Genomic DNA, 5,257 nt, shown 5'->3' with positions numbered 1-5,257 from the left:
GCCCCGGGTCTTGGTGGTTACTTTCACGTGCCTCCCTTGCCTTTTGGAACAGGTTCTGGGAAGGCGTTGGTGGGTGGCAGTGGGTTGTAGTGTCCAGCGTTGTCTCAGCAGAGCTGCAGCAGTGATCAGCCTTCCCCCTTGGCCATGCTGGGGCGCACAGCGAGGAGGGGTGGGCAGTAGGTTTGCACCAGAGGAACAGCTTGTCACTTGTTCCTTAAGTGTGTGTCCTGGATAGAGCACTGTGCTGAGTTCTTAGGTTACAAAGAAGTGAGGTGGAACCATCTCCCAAGAAGGGAGTCGGTCCGTTGGAGGTGAGGAATAGTGAAGGGAAGATTTGGGCTTTAAATTGGTGTTCTAGGTGACATTTGGTGTGGAAAGACTTTGCCATGTGGACAGGCTGAGTGGTTCCACACCTTTCCTGGCCCGGCCCTGTGGATGCCGTTCATACTGGTCCTTCATTGAGCAGCCCAGAGCCCCCAAAGATGCACCACACCTTGAGAGGCACTGTTAGAATTGTTCTGTTTGAGGCTGACTTCAAGAAGGTTATTCAAGGACTCGATTAGTGATTTTCTTAATCCTTTTTAATTTAGATCGCTGGAGTAATATTCTAGGTTTATATCTTATTTTCCCCAAAGTTCTTTTATGAAACCAAAAGGTGAAAGATTGTTTCAGTGACTGTCACTCGTTCTTTGAAATTTTGCTGTACCTATTTGTCACATCTCCCTCTTCCTCCTTTCATCCTTTGTGTCATACTCACAGTCCATGGCAGGCATCACGATCCCTGCAACACATATCCTATGTCAGTATTTGTTTACATTCTTGCACCTCTGTCAGGACATAGAACCATCAAATCAGAACATGTCCTTATGCCCTCTCCCCATCAGTCCCCACCCCCTCCTCCAGAGGCAGCAGTTGTTTTGATTTTTCCCCACCAGAGATGATGTTACCTGTTGTAAACTTTTAAGTGGCATCTACCCTGTGTCCTTTGGCATAGTGTCCCTGCCCTCAGCAGTCTGTACTGTGCTTTCCACTCGGGCACATAAGAAGCTGTTCTTGTGGAACTCGGGAGAATCCCTCTGGATTGGGGCAACAGAGTCATGGGCTCAGTGAAGCTCACATCCTATCCCTGGGACCCATGGATGTGTCCCTTGACCTGGCAAAAGGAATTTGGCAGATGTGTATAAGTGGAAGGACCTTGAGGTGAAGACATTCTCCTGGATTACCTGGGTGGAGCCAGTGTAATCACAAGGATCCACACAAAGTTCAGAAAAGGAGATGTGAGATGGAAAGACATTTGAGAAGTCAGTGGATTCTGTGGCTTTGAAGATGGAAGGAGGGTCTAGAAGCCAAGGAATGCTGGCAGCCTAAGGAAGCTGCACAAGGCAAGGAAATAGATCCTCCCCGGGGCTCCTGAGAAGCTCAGCCCTGCCCATGCCTTCTTCCTAGCCCTAGGAGGTGTACTGTGGACTTGTCTGACTTCCAGAGCTACAAGACAATAAGTTGTTTTAAACCACTTAGTTTATGGTAGTGTTGCAGCAACAAATGCTAATAGGAAACTAATTGAAGGTCATTTTTTGAAACACTAATAACTAAGACTTAAAACTTCATACAGGATCACTACACTAACAAATTCAATTTCTTCTTTCTAGTTCTTGCCCTAGGTACTTGCAATTTTTACTTTTAACCCGAGGCACAAGTTTTTAGTTTTAATCACAACAAAATAAAAAGTCTGCATTTTTTTCCCCTTAATGTTTGATCGGGGATAGTTGTTCATGTTGCTCTGTAGTCTTTTTAACTGTTTTAAGAGAACTGTAAATTGTATCAAGTGAATATATTAAATGTTACTACCTTTGTAAAAGATAACTGTTTACAAAATAAAATTGTGATGCAGGTGCTGTGGCACATACCTGTAATCCCCCGCAGTGACTTGGGAGGCTAAGGCAGGAAGATCCCAAGTTCAAGACCAGCAAGACCCTCAAAATAAATAAATAAAAAGGACTGGTGATGTAGTTAAATGGGTTCAATCCCCAGTGCCAAAAAAGTAAAAGGAACAATTCATACACATGTGGAACGAGCATGTTAAAGGATTCTAATTCATTAGTTAATGAGAATCAGTGAGATGTTTTCATCAGTCCAAAATAAAATCCAAAGAGTAAATAAATATATAAACCCAGCTGAAATTAATTTGCATAATAGACACAAAACCGTCAAAATTAGCCAATATCTACAGCAATTACATCCCACTGGTCCCAGTTTGCATTTCTGAGGGTAAGAATAATCTATGTTATCTTCAATTTATATGATTGTAAAGCAGCTCAATGGCAATTACTGGAAGGGTGGGCAAGGTACGACGCCATTCAGGACAGGCAGTCCTACTTCAAAGCCCTCCCAGTGTTTATTCCCACCCTCTTATTACACATTTGGGTTATTTCCAATTTTTATTTTCATTAAAACCAAGAAAAAGTCAGTATATCTTTGAACATGTAACCTTTTTCTTTCCTAAATACCTAGACCCTGTAAGATACATTACTAGAAGGGACCTGGAGAGGTTTAATGACTTTTGATTCCTGTTTAATGGTTTTTTTTTTCCCCCTAAACTAAAAAACACCACGTCCAGCACCCAGCATTCCATGGCAGAAAATGGCCTCACTTTCCATTTTCCCAAAGCCCTCTGCTTTGACTTGAGTTCCCTAAAGTTTATCTGTTGGAAACTTGAACCTCAATGTATCCATGCTGGGAGGTGTTTGAATCTGGGGGCTCAGCCTTCCCACGTGGATGAATGACATTATCGCCTGGGTGGGTTTGTTATTGCTGGATTGAGTTCTTTTAAAAGAATGAATTCAGCCCCCCTTTCCCCTCCCTCTGTCCCTGTTTTTGCTCTTTTAGCTTCCTCCATGGGGTGACAGTAAGAAGGCCCTTGTAGATGCTAGCACCTTGATCTTGGACTTACCAGCCTCCGGCACTATGTGGAATTTCTGTTCACTAAAATTACTCAATCTGTGGTATTACCCTTCCAGCAGCATAAATTGAACCAAGACATCCTCACATGCCCCATTTTCCCTCAGGTTCATTGGCTAGAATTGAATCTGCGAATTGACTGGCCTGGACCAGTCAGGACCCGTCCCCCAGAGCTGGGGAAGGACCCTGAAGCTCAAAGTCCTGGAGCCCCCAAATATAACCAAGTTCTGTCAGTAAAGAGGAGGTCCAATTGGAAATGGTTTATGTTGTTTATTGACTGCATTTTCTTTTCTTTGTTTTATTTTTGAGAGCATGATGGTTACATTCACCATCCTAGGATTCAGGAAAACTTGTTTCTAATTCTGCTTCCGTCTGCTAAGACTTAGACACAAAATTATGCTAGGTCTGAGTTTTTCCATTTGTTTGACCTAAGTGGAGAGCGGTGACACAGGTGGCCAAAGTTACCAGTGAACTTTTAAGACACCTTCCAACTCGAAAATGTTAATTACTTGAAGTGTGATGATTCATATGGGAAGCTTCCTGCCACCATTCCCCCACTCTACCCCATGAAAACATGATGAAGGTTTGATTGCAAAAAATATTCCCTCGACTCCCTCATGTTCCAGGAAATGGCTAGCCACAGAAAGCCCTCCGCCCCCTTTCTCTTTTGAATTGCTCCCGAACTGCTGGCTTACCCCTTGCAGCTAATCACGAAGGCCACGTGTTCCTGAAGGCCAGTCGGTCTCTTCCTCGCTTCCAGGAATCCTGCTCTACTAGCACGTTCACCAGCCCAGCGGTCAGTATTTTCTTTTTGAACTACGTAGACCATCCTCTCAGACACCTTCCAATCACTGCTGAAACCATGGTGACTGCAGAAGAATTTCCCTCGTTGCAAGGTGATGATAAGTAGCCCTTGTTAACTCCGTCTTGGACTTTCTCTCTGACACACCTGGGATGTGTGTAAGAATTCTGCCTTAACACACGGATATCCTGTATAAACGTGGTTCATCTTGGTTGACTGCCTTGGACTAAAGTGCCTTGAACCTTCTAGAAGCCAGTGTAGGACCCTCATTCAGACCTCTAATTAAATTCAGTGAATAAGTGAATGATGAAGGACAGCTGGCATAAAAATGGATTAAAATTAAAATATCAAGGGCAGCACTCCCCTGGCTTCTGCCCCGAGCACAGAATGGGTTCACCCGAGTTCCAGGAATATGGAGGGCAGGTCAATTTGGGACCATCCAAGGCTGGGCTTGCTGCAGCAGCTGCCTCATGTGACACACAGCTGAACAACAGCCAGCTTTCATGACAAAGGTAGAAACTGGTGCCAGTTCGTCTGTGGGACTGCTGTGTTGTTGGACCTGTATGCTAAAGACCACTGTCATCTTTCCTGTTTTATTAATCTGTATTTCTCAAAGCAGTACATGCCCAGGAGTTAGGAAAACATAAATTCAGTTAAGCACAGGATGGTGCCATTCCTGTGATCAATGCCACTCCAGGTGTTAGAAGTGAGGATGAGACAGAGGCAGGTACACCTTTGAGAACTGGAGACGGACAGTGGATGAAGGCATATGTCAGGCAGCTGCATCAGAAGACAGTGAGGAGCCTGAGGCCCCGAGTCAGGGTCCAGAGGGAAACTTCTAGGCTAATGGAACAGCAAGTGCAAAGGCCCCCATGGCGGCGCATGGGGCCCTGGAGAAGCAGCTGGAAGGCCAGGAGGGGTGAGCAAGAATTGTGCAGGACTGAGTTAGGCAGGGTGTTCCATCATAGGCATAGTGAGCACCATGATGCCTTGGCAGATGTCAGCAAAGGAGAGATGTCTAATTGTTTTTTAAAGATATTGGGTTGGGGATATAGCTCAGTTGGTAGAGTGCTTGCCTTGCAAGCACCAGGCCCTGGGTTCCATCCCCAGCACCACAAAAAAAACAAGATCATTGAAGCTGGGCGTGGTGGTGGGTATCGCATTCCCTCTGCCTGCAGAGAGAGACACGACAAACGTCTGAAGCTTTGGAAGTTTATTGTGCACAGTCTTCCTTTCTTTCCCTCTTTTCTATCCCCTTCTCTCTTTTCTTTCTCTCGCTCTCTTTCCCTCTGCTTAACTCTCCCCTGCTCCGGTTGCTCCGCTTCTCCTGCTCGGCTCACGCCTGCTTCGGCCGCTCCGCTTCTCCCACTCGGCTCTCGCCCTCGCTCGCACTCTTCTTCCTCTCTTCTACTCCTACTCTCAGCTTCTTCCTACTCTTGGCTTCCTTTCACTCTCAGCTTCTTCTTACTCTCAGCTTCTTTCTTCTCTCAGCTTCTT

Source organism: Sciurus carolinensis, chromosome 2 (assembly GCF_902686445.1).
Source record: "Sciurus carolinensis chromosome 2, mSciCar1.2, whole genome shotgun sequence".
Taxonomy (NCBI): domain Eukaryota; kingdom Metazoa; phylum Chordata; class Mammalia; order Rodentia; family Sciuridae; genus Sciurus; species Sciurus carolinensis.
The sequence above is the reverse complement of the archived record's forward strand: the minus strand, read 5'-3'. Positions refer to the sequence as shown.